At 41.2% G+C, this 16,964-nt stretch overlaps 1 protein-coding gene across 6 annotated transcripts in view; it reads right to left on the reverse strand.

Moving 5' to 3' along the window:
- Tjp1 (tight junction protein 1) overlaps positions 1 to 16,964 on the reverse strand; it is a 326,594-nt gene that overhangs the window by 277,858 nt on the left and 31,772 nt on the right. The gene's annotated exons all lie outside the window — the stretch shown is intronic.

Raw genomic sequence — 16,964 nt, forward strand, 5'->3', positions numbered from 1 at the left:
TGCAATTCTCTAACAATGTTTGTTGAGTACTTGTTGGCCATCTGTGTATCTTCTTTCATGGGATGTCTCTTATGATCTGCTTCCCAAATTGAGCATCCTTGGAGTTACTCCAGTTGTGTGGTGACAGCCACTAGGCAAGAATTGCCTCTCTCCATCTACAGACAAATTACTGTCCAGAAAAGGACACACATGCAGAATAGTCAACAGATTATATCTGCCTAGACAGAGTAATCAGCCCTTAATAATCCTTCATCACTAAGGTCTGTCAGATGATTCTGGGCCAGAAGGCTGAAGATTTGATGCTCCAATGTTTGGTAGTATAGGGGCTTTTCAGGTGTTCAGCGGTCTCTATAAATTGGCTAAGTTTTAGAAGCTATGGTTAGTGCTTCCCATAACTTCAGTTAACTCAGTCATTCTGGATTTCTGATGGGGTTGAAGACCTATAGTCTCATAGCCAATCCTGGCTATTTACTTTGAGAGAAAAGATCTGAGTAGATGGTTTTCAGCTGACATTCATTCTAAAGCCAAAAAAACCAGGATCAAAAGTAAGTGTTTTAGTTAGAAGAGATGACAGAGGTTCTGGTTAGTCAACAGAATGATGGACTGGGTATTAGGACTATCTTGTACCTCATTGGTACAATTAGGAATAAGTATGCTCTAATTGTATGTTGAGAGAAAAATTTTACTTTAACAGGAAGAGTGATATGTAGGAGGAGCTAAGTGGGAAGGAGTACTGAGAGGAAGAGATAGAGCAAGGAGAGAAGATGAAGAAGAGGAGAAGCTAGGTGATGAGAGAGAGAAAGAGAGAGGGGACATGGAGGCAGATGTTCACATGTCTCCACCAGTCAAAGATAGTTTTTATATCTAGGTTGGGTATTGGGTTACGCTTCTGATTGATCATTACCAAACTTATAAATCCTTTGATTAACATTTTTAAAAAATCGTATAAAAGCAAAAAGGAAAGGGGGGCATGGGACAGGGGTGTTCTAGGGAGGGGAAATGTGGAAAGGGGATGGCATCTTAAATGTAAATAAAATATAAAATAAAAAAAAAGAAATGCAAATAAAAAAGATCTGCTTCCCATTTAAAAATATTAACTTGGCAGTTTTTTATTGCTGAGTTCTGGTTCTTTGTATATCTTGAATGACAGTCCCTCACTGGGTAAGTCTTTTGCAAATATTTCTACCGATCCAGGGCTTAGCGTTCTCCCCGTAGCCCTCACTATTTTTTTGAGACAGGGTCTTGCTATGTAGATCTGGCTAGCTTGCAACTCACTTCTAGACCAGGTTGGCCTTGAACTCACAGAGATCTTCCTGTATCTGCCTCCCAAGGGCTGGGACTAAAGGCCTGTGCCATTATGCCTGGAAAGTTCTCATAGTCTTGCTTTTGCTGAGCCTCAGTTTTTAATTTTAGTGAAGCTCAGTTTGTCAGTTCTTTGCTTTGTCAGGAGTGTTTCATTCGATGTGTCTTTGTTGTTATATTAAAAGAGACATCACCACCCCAGGTGACCTAAATTTTTCCCATGTTACCTTCTATTCTGTAATTTTGCATCTTATATTTGGGTTTATGCTCCATTTTTGAGTTAATTTGTGGAAGGGTTACATTCTGTGTCTAGCTTCATTTTTCTCAGTGTTTGTCCAGATCTCCCAGCTTCCTTTTACTGAAGATTCTCTCCTACTGTATCCATTTAACTTCTTTGTCAAAGATCACTTAGCTGTAATTATGTGGATGGAATTCTGTGCTACATGTTTACCATATCCTCTTTTACCAGAATCACATCGTCTTGATTACTGTAGCACTTTGTAAACCTTGAAAGTTAGTATTGTCAATCTCCCAAGTCCTTTTCAGTATTATGTTGGCTAATTCTGGGGTCTTTTGGATACCCACGGCTTTCAAAATACCTTCCTGGAATTCTGGTTAGGATTGTACTGAATCTAGAGATTAAGTGAGAAAGAACCAACGTTGAGCAACATGAGGTCTGCCTAGCCATTAACATGGAATATCTTTTCAATAGCCTGGTTGTTTCTTCATCAGTGTTTTATGATATAAAAATTGTAACTATTTTTTTAAATAGCAAAGTATTTTATTTTGAGTGGCAACACTGTAAGTATCATTGTGTTTCTGATTTTTAATTTTGTTTGTTCATTGCTACTAGTGGGAAAGAAATGAACTGCTGTGTAAACGGAGTTTCTAATTGTATGGTATCCCATGTAAAGAACCATGTCATGTGTAAAACAGCATATGTTTATTTCCTTTGTTCCATTTATAAGCCAAGCAAAGAGATTTTGCTGGAAACTGAATCAGCTAGAACCTGAATATTTGATTTTCTAGTCTCCAAAACTTTAAGAAAATCAATATCTGGATTCTTAAAGGAATTTTTTTTTATTTATTTACACTAACAAGATATTTCCTTGTGGACTCACGTTGATGATTGATGTAAGTGTATGGTGGATGCAAATGGCTACTTGTAAAAATCCAGGACCTCTTCTGAACATCTGGCAAAATAAAAAGTATGGTAAGTATTTTCCCAAGTTTTGCATGTTGATGATTCTAATTTTATATGTAGCATATTTCACCAAATTTTATTAAGAAAGCCTTGAGTTTTTTGAGTGTGTCTTGGAAACTGGTGAAATTGTAATACTAGTAGAGAAGTTATATACTCCAGTGTCACATATGAATGAGCAGAATTGAAAATGACTTTTCTGGTGAATTTTTCTGTCAGTTTCCTCCTCAAGCCTGTTTGGATGCCATGTAGCCCAAGAAGTGGGATTAATTCCCAGGTAAAATGACCTACCCAGCACACTTGATATGATTTCTAGCCTTTAAATTTTGCTGTTTTATAGGCAAAGATGTGGTCTGCTTTAGGTAATGTTCCTTTGGTATGTTCTGCTGTGGATTGAAGTAATGCATGAAGGTCTGTTAGATCAGATTGCATAGTGCCATTTTGCTCAATTGTATTCTTATGGGATTTCATCCTGTTAGAACTGCAGCCAGTGGTGCTGTAGACCCTAGTTGTAACTGTGACTTGTTCTATTGTTTTCTAGCTTTTCCCTTGTGTACTTGATTTTTACATATGTATGTGTGTATGTGTTCATGTATGTAGATGCATGTGTATTAGGGTATACATGCACATGTGTGGGAGGAAATGGAGACGTGAGGTTGATGTCCAGTATCTTTCTTGATTGCTCTCCATTTTATGTTTCGAGAGTCTCTCACTGAACCCAGAGTCCACCAATTATGGCTTGTTTAGCTAACCAGCTTGCCCCGAGTAGACCCTGTCTGTACTGCTCAAGTACTGGGCCTACAGGCAGCTGCGTACAGCCCAACTTTTACATGGGTTCTGGGGATCTGACTCAGGTCCTCATGCTTCTGCAGTAAACACTGAACTCACAGGGCCATCTCTCCAGCCCTACCTCATGCATTTTCACACTCTTTTATTAGATACATGCATGTGAAAGAAGGTTTTTATGTCTTCTTTGAGAACCAACCTTTATCACTGTGTGATGCTCATTCTTCTCCTGATCATCTCTTCTTCATAAATGGATTCTTTCAGAAATTCCAGACTTCTTTTAATTGATGTTATCATTGTATTTACATGTATCATTTTCTTGGAAGCTACACATGTCTCCTGTATAGTGTGGGTTTTTAGTTGTTGGATCTCATACTCAAATAGTATGTTTCTTCTCTTCTTCCTCCCCTCCTCCTCCCCCTCTTCCTCTTCTCTCTCCTCTTCTCCCTCCTCCTCAGCCTTCTTTGATAGGATCTCACTGTGTAGTTCCAATCGGCCCAATTGACCTAGAACTCACTGTGCAAACCTTGAACTCACAGAGATCCACTTGTCTGTCTCCCAAGTGTGGGATTAAAGGTATACACAACACCTGGCATGGTCTGTATCTTTTAATGAATTTATTTAGGCAATTTATTTTAAATGATTATTGGTAAGTCTAGGTTAATGCCTGTTTTATAAGGAACTTTTTAAATGATCTCTTCCTTTCTTTGGAGCCAGTCTCACTCTGTGTTAATTAGGATTTTTATTTCTGAAAAGAGACACCATGACTAAGGCAACTTTTAAAAAGGAAACCATTTAACTGGGGCTGGGCTTACAGTTTCAGAGGGTCAGTCCATTATCATCATGGTGGGAAGCGTAACAGTGTGCAGGTAGATGTGATGCTGGAGAAGGATCTGTGAGTTCTACATGTGGATAAGCAGGAAGCAGGAAGAGACAGTCAGCCACTAGGCCCAGCTTGAGTTTCTGAGGCTTCAAAGACCACCCCCTAGTGATATACTTCTTCCAACAAAGCCACACCTACTCCAACAAGGACACACCTCCTAATAGTGTCATTCTCTCTGGACCTATGGGGCCATTTTTTTTTTTTTTTTAAGTTCAAACCATCACACGATGCATCCAAACTGGCCTAGAAATGTCTATACTGGCTCAGACTGGCTCTGGATTCACAATCCCCCTGCCTCAGTCAGCCAAGTACTAGGATTACAGACATTTACCATCACAGCCTGCTAATTACCTTTATGCTTGTTCCTTTTGTATTTCTTGCTAGTTTCTGCCTTTTCCAGTTTTAATTATCTCATATGGGTTTATTATATCTATAATGCTTGTTAAGGTGTGTTTGTGTGTACGAACTAACTCACAAATAACATCACATCTTCACACTGACCCTCACATAAAACATACTTTTTTTTTCCTTTCTTTCCTTCCTTCCTTCTTTCCTTTCTAGGCTTTTTTCCTTTCTTTTTCTATTTTTTTCTTTTGTCAGTGTCTCATAGCCCAGTTTGGTCTGGAATTCACTGTCCTTACCTCCTGAGTGCCAGGATTAAGGGTGTGTGCTTCTACACTTGGCAGCACCATTCCATTTTAAAGAGTCCCTTTCCAGTTCCTTCCTCCTGTCTCTTACAGCACGATTTGCCTCATGTATCCAGAAGACTTTACCTCCTAGATTTGCTTATTCTAAACAAACCTTCTGCCCACATGAATTAAAGATGAGAAAAATAAAATATTTTTGAGACAAATCCTCATATGTCCCAGGCTGGCCTCAAACTCTGTGTAACTGAAGGTGACTTTGAAATTGTGATTCTCCTGTGGGTTTCTTTCCTGTATTCTGGTGGCAAATGAGCACGGTTCTCCCAGTGTATACAGTCCCAGAAACTGAATCCAGGACTCCACGTAAGCAGTCTACCAACTGAACTTCATCCTAGAGCTTTAATTATTTTTTTAATTTAATTTAAGTTTTTTTCCAAGGGTCTCTCTATAGCCTGTGACCTACCAGGAACACTCTATGTCACCCTGCCTGGTTTCAAATTCATAGAGATCCACCTGCCTCTCTGCCTTTTCAGCACTGTTAAAGGGGCCAACACACCTGTCTTTCTTCATTGATTATTTTGAACTAATAATAATATAGCAAATATGATATAATACAGCACAGTGTCTATGTGTGGCAGAGTAGGGATTCAAAAATGTAAAACAATATTCATAATGTACAATGAAAATTCTTCTCCTGTCCATCCCTGACTCCCATGAGACAACAATAGGAATGGTTTCTTATTTTTCTATCCCTGTTTATTTTATGCGCATGAATAATGCATATTTGTACCAGTCCATATTCTGTTTCTTTCTTTTTCTTTCTTTCTTTCTTTTTTTTTTTTTTTTTTTTTTTACCAAAAAATGGCAGAATATGAAACCTCCTATTTTCATCCGGACTCATCAATGCATATATAGTCTCCCCAGCAGAACACGGCTCCACTCCATGAGTGCACGTGTCTCAGGGATGTGGACTTCACCTCCAGAGCTGGGAGAGAGTGGTCAGAGGGTGGCCCATTCCTTTGCCAGAGAGATATGGAAATCGGGCAAAAGATTCAATTCAGGATAAGGAACAAGCTAAGAGATCTTTTGGGCCTGCAAGAACCCTTTTCTTTCTGATAGCGCTGTGTCTGGATAAGATACACGGTCTCTGTGGCACAGTGGAGGTGAAGCCGATCCTTTGGGAGCTGAAACTGAAAAAAAACTGGAGGTCTCAGATTAAACCAGCCTCAAAACCTGATTCAGTACCATTCTTGAAAGCATAAGAGGGGAGTGTAAGGCCATTTCTAGCAGTCTAGCATGGGATAAGTAGCATTGAAATGGGAACTGTTGCATGTAACACAAGGGAATTCTAAATCCAGCAGCGCTGTCTGGACTGACTTTTGCTTCCCAGGAAGCTCACTGAAATGCTCTCCCACATTCATTTGAGAGTAACTTGTAAGACAGGGCTCAGCTCCACGCTGCACAGATGAGGAACAGGAAGTGCGGATTGGAAAGGAAGTTGTGTACAGGAAAGTACCTGTGGTATGAGAACAGACATACGAAAACAAAGAGCCATGTCTTTTACCTTCTGAGAAGAACAACTGGACTCCCATTGCAGGCTGTTTTCTACACTGGGAATCCCTTCCTTAGCTGGACATGGCGGCAGATACCCCTAATCTCAACATAGCAAGACCCTCTTCAGACACATAAACCATAAAGGATTACTTCCCTGAAGCATTAGTCACATTTCTTATTGTTATGCAGGAACACCTGGCAGGGGCTCCTTAAGGGAGAAAGATTTATTTTGGTTCACTGTTTCTTCCTATTACGACTGTAAAGGCAGGGCGGTCATAGAAGCACAAAGCAGAAACACCTCACATCTTGACAGATCAAAGAGCAGAGAGTCCGGACCAGAAGCAGATGTAACCTTCAAGGCCCTCCCCCAGTGACACGCCTCCACCAGCCACACCTCTCCTTCAGAGGTTCTAACAGCTGCCCAACACAGCAACACCAGCTGGGACCAAGGGTTCAACTACATGGGATTCGGGCTGGGGAGAGGGGATTTCACATTCTAACTTTCCCCTAAACCGTGAAACACCCTGGATTGAGACATTTGCACAAAAACAGCCTTTAGGAGCAGCAGCGCTGGAAGGTTCCGAAACTTTGGACATAACGTAGAGGTGGGGAGTACCCCAGAAGGTTCCACCATGGTTGCCACGGCTTTCACTGCTCCCATGATGTGGCCGCCAACCATGGATTACCACATCTTCAAGCTTTAATGGCCTAGGTATCAGTGGGCCATCCCTGATGTACATCGTGCCAAGAAAAGACCACACAGTCCCCATTAACGGTCCCCATTATTCAGTAGTAGAGTTATCGTGCGTTTTAGTCTGTTTTCTGATGCTGTAGCTGAATACCATGGTTGGTGTTACTCTAAGATGTTTATTTTGCTGATAGCTCAGGAGATGGAGCAGAACACAGCTCGGTGGGAGAATCTGTTTGGCGCTTGCTTGGGGGCCTTTTTGCTACACTGTAACAAGGTGAAAGAGAGCAAGTGTGTAGCTTGGCATGTCTCCTTGGCTTTCAAAGCACAAATGAGGAACAAGGGGAACTCGGTTCATGCCCTCAACTTAATCCTGGTCACCTCCCAAAGGTCTCACCTCTAAATACATCAACCTACGGTTTTGGGAGGTTGTGTTTTTTAACACATAAACTTCGGGATAGTGTATTCAAACCATCATAGCAAAGTGCTGGGCTAGGAAACCCCCCACCCTCCATGTTCCCACAGCCTCTGGGCCTGCCCGCTCCAAAAATGCAGTCTGGTAAACACTGTGGCTACCCTTCAGCCACCTCCTTTGCCTGGAAATGTTTTTCTTCCTGCTGTTTCTTTTAATGCTTCAATTAATCTAAAAAGAATTCAATCCAAAAGGTGAGAATACAGTTGATGATAGGGTCTGGGAGCTGATCTCGATCTGCAGCTGAGAAAAAAAGCATGTGTGAACAATAACATCTTTGGATTAAAAATGGACTTGCCAAGCGTCGGCTGAGTTTATCGTAAGTGCGTGCTCTGGCTGCGAGCTGGGCATGCACTGCATACATCCCTTTGTGTCTACACCAGTCCGAGTATACCACAATGGCACGGCTGCCTTTCATTTCTAACCTTAGGTTCATTTTTAGATCCTAGGGCACAAACTGGAATCCAGGATGTGTGAGTTTTTCTCGAACTAACCTGAAAAAAGGGTTTTCTCAGCCTCTTCAAAACGAAGCTGCAGAGTTCACAACAGTTTTAATTATAACACACTAAATAAATACGCCAAGCGGCTCTTTGCTCTGAGATCGAGGTCTCTATTTTTATCTCCAGTGTTCTGAGTGAGTTATTGGGTGGCCGAACATCAACAACTTCCATGTCACTGCACTGACTGCTGAGAAAGACATTTGTACAAACAGGAAAATGGAGCAAAAAAGATTTTAAAGATGCTTTTATTAATTTATTTTTTTTAAAAAAAGAAATTGCCTTCCCAAGCCAATCATAGTGGTTCACACTGGTAATCCCAGCACTCAGGAGGCTGAGTCAGGGAAGATCATGAGATCGAGGCCAGCCTGGGATATATAGTAAGACACTGCCTCAAAAAGCAAAACAGAGGGCTGGAGAGATGGCTCAAAGATTAAGAGCACTGACTGCTCTTCCAGAGGTCCTGAGTTCAATTCCCAGCAACCACATGGTGGCTCACAACCATCTGTAATGGGTTCTGATGCTCTCTTCTGGTATGTTTGAAGACTGACATATATAAAGTAAATAAATAAATTTAAAAAAGCAAAACAGAAAAAAAAAAAAAAAACCCATTACTACTATCTCAGTGACAACAAAAACATGGCCCTGAAATAAACTTAAGTTATTGTTTTGCTGAATTTCCAAAGCTCCTAGAAAGGAGAAATATTCTTTTCTTTGATCAATGTTTTCCAGGGCCTTGACGTTTAAGCCATGAAGATAAAGGTCACCCTAGTTGTTGCCACACAAATCTAGAAAAAAGTCAGAGCCATTGAGTAGAGCTCATTGTAGTTAGCTGCAGGACGAGGAGAGGCCTTATTGCTGCCCCGTGCTGTCTACCCTTGACCTCACTTCCCTGCACCCCCCAAGAAGGTTCTATTTGAGCGCTTAGTGTCTATTCCTGTGAAAATGTGCACCTTTGTAGAACCAATTGTAGAAATCCTAGAACCTAGGGAGGGGACTCTGGTGGAAAACCTGATGCTGGGAAAAGATACCAGCTTTGAGAGAAATTACTGGTGTTGACAGTGTTTACTCACTTACCCTTCAAAGCAACCCATACTACAGATGAGGAAACTGAGATTTACAGAAGTGAATAGAGGAAGACCACACTTCAGTGAATATGATGGTTGCCTTCCAGCCCTGTTTAAGACAAAGCTATAATTTATATCGTGATCATGTTTAAATCAAAGAACTGTTCTTGGCAGTGCAAAAAAAAAAAAAAAAAAAGGCCTGAAAGTACTGTCACATTCTACTTAACAGTGCTCATGATGTATTCTTAAGATTACATCACCAAGGGCAGAGCCGATGGCTCGGTGGATAAAATGATTGCTTTAAATGCATGATGATCTGAGTTCAAGCCCAGCAAGTAGCCCACGTTAAACAACATAACAACACAAAGGAGCACATAGACAGAAGTCAGGCGTAGTGGAACATACTTACATTCCCAGCACAAATGAAACAGAGAGGTAGCGGCTGGCCAGCTTAGCCTACTTGGTGAGTTCTAGACAAGTGATAAACTGTGGCTCAGAAATAAAGATGAAGACCAACAACCAAGGTTGACCTTTGGCCTCCATGCACAGACGCATATGTGTGTACATGCACATACATGAACACATATATGCCAAGATATATACACAGAAAATTAAGAGAGATTCTCTCACCTGGCGATGTTGTGGTCATTTGTTTCGTGTATGTACACTCTGTGTTCTTACACAATGATGCAATCACCCAACAGTTCATTTCCCAGAGTACCCACTGTTCAGTGGTGTGTGACCACACCTCAAGTGCCCTGATTGAAAAGCTTTGTTATTGACTGTACAAGGAGTTTTATACAAACGCAGTCTTCATTTTCAGTGCTCAAATAATACTCAAATTAATTATTTCAGAACAGAATGGGCCATGTTTAATGTCTTCTTACAAATGTTGAGTTGTAAAATATGCCTAAGATAACTACAGCATCTTAACCACTCTCCAGTGTCCAGTACTATCAGCATATGTAGTTCCACAATCAACATCTTTGGATCTTTCTCATCTTAGAAAACTGAAATTCTATACCTCTCATTTCCCTTCTCTCCAATCCCCGGCAACCAACAATCTGCTTTCTGCTTCCATGAGTTAACTAGGGCATGTGAGCAGACTTATATGTCATTTGTCTGTGGGTGTTCTCAAGCTCACTCATGTTGTAACCCGTGCTAGAATGTCCTAATGTTGAGGCTGTTTCACTGTATGGGCGCACATCCTCGATACCCATTTACCCACTGATGGACAGTTGGGATGCCTCGTCTCTCTTCCATTAATTTGGCTACTATTGAACACAGGGAAGAGAAATGGTACCTCAGTATAGTTCTTTTTACTTCTATTTATTATCCGTCCTTCCCTTTCCTTCCCTTCCCTCCCCTCCTCTCCCCTCCCTCTCCCTCCCTTCCTTTTCTTCAGTTTTGTAAACATTTTGATGTAGTGGAGACCAAGCCCAGGGCCTCAGACATGCTAGGCAAGTGCTGTGCCACTGAGCCACACCCCAGGTCCCCACTGTGACTTTAATTTGCATTTTCCCTACTACCCAGTGCCTTAGATATACTTATTAACTATTTATATTTTTTCTGTAAACATGCCTATGAGAATTTGATAAGGATCACATTCAGTCTGTATGTTCCTTTAGGTAGTACTGACACATTAGCAATAATTAGTCCTCCAACCCATGACTGTGGACTGCATTTCTGTCTATGTTAATCTTAAATTTATTTCTGGAACATTCTGCAGTTTTTAGTGTAAAATTTCTTGTCTATTGTTAATTTCTAAGTATTTTTTAAAATTCTGTCACAAATGAAATTCTTTTCTTTCTTTCTATCTATTTTATTTTTTGTATGTGAATACACTGTAGCTGTCTTCAGACATGCCAGAAAAGGGCATCAGATCCCACTACAGATGGTGGTGAGCCACCATGTGGTTCCTGGGATTTGAACTTAGGACCTTTGGAAGAGCAGTCAGTGTTCTTAACCTCTGAGCCATCTCTCTAGCTCTCTAGTCCTGAAATAATAATAATAATAATAATAATAATAATAATAATAATAAATGATTATATAAATAATTAAATATAATAATAATTATTATTATTATTGTTGTTGTTGTTGTTATTATTGTTATTATTATTATTATTTTGACCAGGCTGGCCTCGAACTCAGAAATCCGTCTGCCTCTGCCTCCCAAGTGCTGGGATTAAAGGCGTGCACCACCACTGCCCGGCTACTGAAATTATTTTCTTAATTTCTTTTTGTTATTGTTCATTGTTAACACAGGGATGTGCAACTCAGTTTTACATGTCGATTTGGTGTCCTGAAAGTCTGCTGATTCACTTCCTTGTCCTGACAATTTGCTTATGGAATTTTTGAAATGTTTTCATACATATGCAAGATTATGTTTGTGAGTAATAATTTTACTCATTCGGATGCTTGGTGATGATATTATCTCTTTTTCCTAATTTACACAGATTTTCATGTATGTGTATTTATGGCTGTATGTTCACATTAGTGACTACCTACTTGGAAAAACCCAAGTTTGCCATTGAGAATCATCCATAATGGCTCTTCCACCTTACTCATTCAGGCAGGATCTCTCAATCAAACCCAGAACTCACTGATATACCTGGTCTTACTAGCTAGCTTGCTCTGGGGATCCCCTGTCTCTACCTCTGAGATTGGAATTACAGGTGGCTACCATCTCCACCTCATATTTACATGGCTGTTAGGGGACCAAGCTCCTGTATGGCAATTGCTTCGCTACTAAGCTGTATTGGTTAGGGATTTGTTTGTTTGTTTGTTTGTTTGTTTGTTTTTGTCAACTTGACATAAATTAGAGTCATTTGGGAAGACTGAACTTCAATTAAGAAAATACCTTTATTAGATTGCCTGTAGGCAAATCTATGGAGGCAGTCTTTTGATGAATGATTGGTGTGAAGGCCCAGCCCACTGTAGGCAGTACCACTGCTGGGCAAGTGGTCCTAGGTTATAATTTAAAAAGTAAATTGAGAGAGCCATGAAGAACATGCCAGTAAGCAGCATCCTCCATGGTCTCTTCTTCAGCTCCTGCCTCTGGGAAGCTTTGAGTTCCTGCCCTGACTTCCATCCATGGTGGACTATAAGCTGCAAGTTGAAACAAACCTTTCTGTTCAAAGAAAAGTTGCTTTTGGTCATGGCATTTATCATAGATAGAAAGAACAAAGTAGGACACAAGCCGTCTCCTCAGAGTTGATATTTTAGGGATAAAATATAAAACAGAAGGAATTTCACAGCCAGTGAAACAGAAATTTAGAATGAAATCTTCACACATTTTCTCGAATGTGTCTATCTAAGCCAGCAGGTTTCAACCCTCTTTAGGTGGGGGGATCTCATATCAGATATCCTGCATATCAGATATTTACATTATGATTCACAACAGTCTCAAAATTTCAGTTATAGAGTAGCAACATAATAATTTTATGGTTGGGATTCACCACAGCATGACCTCTATTAAAGGATCACAGCCCTCGCAAGGTTGAGAACCAATGCTCTAAGCTGTTTTCCTTTGCAAGGTTCTAGCTCAGACCTGAGCACCAAGGCCATCAGCTGCCCAGAGCTGCCTGCCCAGTTAGGCTAGGAATGCCTCAGGAAAGATGCAGTATTTATCACGGAGTTATGAAAAACAACAGAAAATTAAATTAAGTAATTAAATTAAAAACCAGGGCATGCTCCCCCAACCTCTTTCACTTACTCATCAATTGCCAATCCAGCAGAAATGTTGTTAACTAAAAACTACATGGCACCACTGTTTTGAGCTAACACACCAGGCTAAAAATAAAAATGGAGTCACACAAAAATTCCCTGCCCCCAAGCTCAGGGTAAGCTCTTTATCTGGCCTTCCAAGAAATCAGGATTACACAGAGAGAAAGGCAAGATTTCACAAATAGGCCACTTTCAATTGCCAGGACAGTGAAGTTCTTTCTGCCTTCATACTTGCACTGAAACTGTAACTGAAAACAACCTGTCACTTACCAGCAACTTTTCTATTACTCTCTTCAAGAGTAATTTTGACCAATCTGCTTTTTATTGTGTGTCTGCTTCCACTAGCCCAGTTCTTTCCACCCAACTAACCTCTTATGTTCAGTTAATTGGGATACTTATTCTATTTATTTGCTTTAAATTAATCACCCAATTAACTATTTAGTTAATTGTAGTGTTGAAGGTCAAACCCCAGACTTTGCTCATGTTAGGCAAGTGCTCCACCACCAAACTAACACCCTTGTTCTACATGGTTTTATTTCCATCAAACGAAATGCTGTTCAATCCAGAATGAGAGAAATACCAGTTAATAACGCCACACTCTCTGCTTGTAATATTGTCTCCTGACAGGTTACTTAAGTTTGTGTTCCAAGCTTGGATTCTAAAGATCAACGGCATCTATGCTCTGGATGCTTTGGAAGCTCCCCTGGCTCATGCTTCTGATGCTATGGTTATTGCTATGCTGATGATACATAGCCATGGTCCTGCAGATTCTTGGCTGTAAGTCTGCTTTTACCTTTCCACTTACTCCTCCAGACTGAGCTTGGCTGTCTATTTATTTCTTGAGATGTGAACTCTGGATGCAAGAGCCAATCAATTCTTTGCCCAGGTAAGGGTCCTAAGACTCTCTACCATGAGACTCTGTAACTTGTGCTCTCATTTTTTCAGAAAGAGGTGATGCCTGTTCTACTCGACAGCTGTATTACGTGGAATAATGGGATAAACCTTACACAGGTCTTTTTTTTTTTTTTTTTCTTTTTAGTGTCTCTGGGCATTTTTCTGAGCAAAGCAGTATTTGTTATTCACACTCCTGCGTTGTTCGGTGACAAGAGACAAACAGCCTCATGATGGGTCTCAGCCCTTCCAGCTAGCATGGAGGATCAAACTTTCCCACCCCAGACACCACAGAGAGTCTCTTGTCAGCTGTTACTAATTTCCTTGCTCTGAATCTAAATTATATGTCTCTGAGGGCTGTGGCAAGAACATGCAGTATCGCCTCTGTTCTGTTAAGTAACTCATTGCCATGTCTTTTGTTTTCTTTTTGACTAAAGGATCCATTAGCTTTATAGGAAAAAAAAAGTTTCTTCTTCTCAGGAATCTAAACATTAAAAATGAATATAATAAAGAATATGATATGCCCTAGAAATGTTAGCCTAGGGGGCGCTGCAGAGACGGCTTAGTGGTTAAGAGCACCAGCTGCTCTTCTAGAGGACCTGGGTTTGATTGCCAGCACCCACATGGAGGCTCCCAGCTGTTACAGCTCCAGGTCCTTGGAATCTGAGGCCACTTTCTGTTATTGTACCTGTATGCAGTACACAGACAAGTATGCAGACAAAACACTCATAGATATATAAATAAACAAATACAATTTTAATTTTAGAAAGTTAGCCTAGATGGGGCCAAGAAGATTTCAGAGTCCTCTGTCCATGGTCTTAGAAGCCTTTTAGGTTTCTGTTGATGTTTCCTTCTTTTTAATGAACTCGAATGCATAGGTGACCACAAAGAAACACCCATTTTGTGTTCATCATGAGAATGCACAGTGTCCCTGTCAGCAGATGGCCTGCATGTGAAAGCCCACAGACCCTGGGAAGCCAGCTGCAGCTAGAACAGCCCATGAAGAATCAGGGATCATCTATGTGTCCTGACATATCATTCCACCCTGGGAAGCCAGCTGCAGCTAGAGCAGTCCATGAAAGATCATGGATCATCTATGTGTCCTTTCATATCATTCCACAGCTAGCGAGGAATCTGGGGCAGAGTTCTAGTTAATTTGAGATGTCAGCTTGACTAGATGAAGGAATGCCTTGGCAATTGGGCATGCATAGAGGTATCCTGCCAAAGGAGATTGGCATAGAGCCCAGCAAAAACTGGGGGAGAGCCATTTCTTCTGTGGGTGGGTACCATCCAATGGCCTGGGGCATACTAGACTAGAACAGAGGGAAAGCCACTGTGTCTGTCTCCTAGAGCTGGGATGCACATCTCTTCTCTCCATGGGTGTCAGAACTCCAGGCTCTCTGGCATTTGGACTGAACTTTGTCCTTCACACTGAGAGTTTCCCATCAGTTTCTTTGGTTCTGGGTCGGCTGGACCTGGATTCGGTTAAACCTTGTGCATCCTAAGGTTTGTAGCTGTTCAAAGCCTGTCATGAAGCCTCTCAGCCTCCATAATCATAGGAGACAATTCTCACAAATCACTCTCGGTATCCTATTGATTCTCTCTGCCAGGAGAGCAGGCTGGTTATAGAAACACACACAAAGCAGATATTAAGGACAAAAGGGAATAGAAGAGGAGAATTACAAAGATAAAATGAAGGCTGTCAAGGTAGCTCAGCGGGCAAAAGTGCCTGTTGCCAAGCCAGACAATCTAGTTGCTTCTTTGGGACGGAAGAAGAGAACCGAGTCCCATGGGTTGTCCTCCAACTTCCAATATACATTATGTGACATGCACACAGACGAACACACACAGACTCATTCACATGCACACGCACATGCACACACACATACACACGCACACACAGAGAAGCAAATAAATGTAATATAAAATTTTAAAACAAGGTTATGTAAGTTTTTCCTTTTCATATTTTGAAGTTTTATCTTTCTTACTGCATTGAGAAGCTCTGTGGGGTGGTGGGCTGTGAGAAGCAGCTGGGTGCTTGGTCGAGCACTAGCTTGGAACCCTGGAACCTTATTGGACAGGAATTCAGCTCTGCTCCCAGGCCCTGGTTCTTTTCATTTAGCTTCAGCCCTCCAACAACCCCTCCCACAGAGAGGTCTATGACCATCAGTTGCAAGGAACAGTGCCTCAGGCCCTAGAGAGATTTACATACTAATGAGTTGCCTAAAGGCCAGAGGGCGGAGCCAATTAAACATTCTTCTCCAGCCCCTCCCCCCTCTCCCTCCCTATTTAACTCAGGTCTGCCCTAGGTTTCTGGGGGGGATGCATCCAGATCCATCCACCATCCACCGTGACATTAAAGCCTGTAAAAACCCATGGACTTCTCGTGTTGTTGGGGACGCACTGTGAGGAACCGTGGAGCCACAGCAGCCGTGCCTAACTTCCAGCCTGGAGGAACCCAGAGCGTTCCCAGCCAACTACCTACGAAGCTCCTCAGTAGTCTCCATGGTTCTCTATCTACAATATGTTAATCACTAGATTCATGTGGTTATTAAAATTAAAGTAAGCATATCAAGCAGTTAACTGGTTTCAGGAGCCACCGGAAGCTAGTGACCAGCCTGGACCTAGCACACTTCCATCGCCACGGGCTGCTCTCAGGGACAGCAGTGCTCCGTGTGTAACCCCTTTGAGGCCCCTTTCTCCATTCAAGCATTGTCTCCCAGAATATGCTCTACACGAACTTTAACCAAGATGACTTTGTTGAGCGGATGTTCTCATTTTCATACGGCCATCTAAAGTTTTCTCTGTAATATGTATATTTGAGGGCCTCACCTAAGAAGTCTCCTGCCTGTCAAAATAGCAGTGGGCTGTGGAGAAGAAGAGTTTAAACAGGAGTCAGGAGGTAGGGAGGCGAAAAAGACTGAAAATTCAGTATATATGTGTATGAAGTTATTAAAGAATAAGAAAATAAAATTACATTCTAAAAGAGAAGTAAAAGAAAAATCTCCACCCTAAGGTCTTCAGGCACTTTTTCTTACCTTTTTGGTCAGATTTGTGGCTATCTTTACTTTTATGATGTAGGTATTGGGTCCAATAGAGTTTTGGGGTTTGAATACAATTCAAGGTAAGGTCCAGCTTTATACCTGCCACCCAGTGATGCTAAGTGGTGATGCTCTCTATAGATGTGACTTATATAAATGATCTTTAAATCTAGTCTTTGTATTTTACACACACACACACACACACACACACA

Source organism: Arvicanthis niloticus, chromosome 1 (genome assembly GCF_011762505.2).
Source record: "Arvicanthis niloticus isolate mArvNil1 chromosome 1, mArvNil1.pat.X, whole genome shotgun sequence".
NCBI classification, from domain to species: Eukaryota; Metazoa; Chordata; class Mammalia; order Rodentia; family Muridae; genus Arvicanthis; species Arvicanthis niloticus.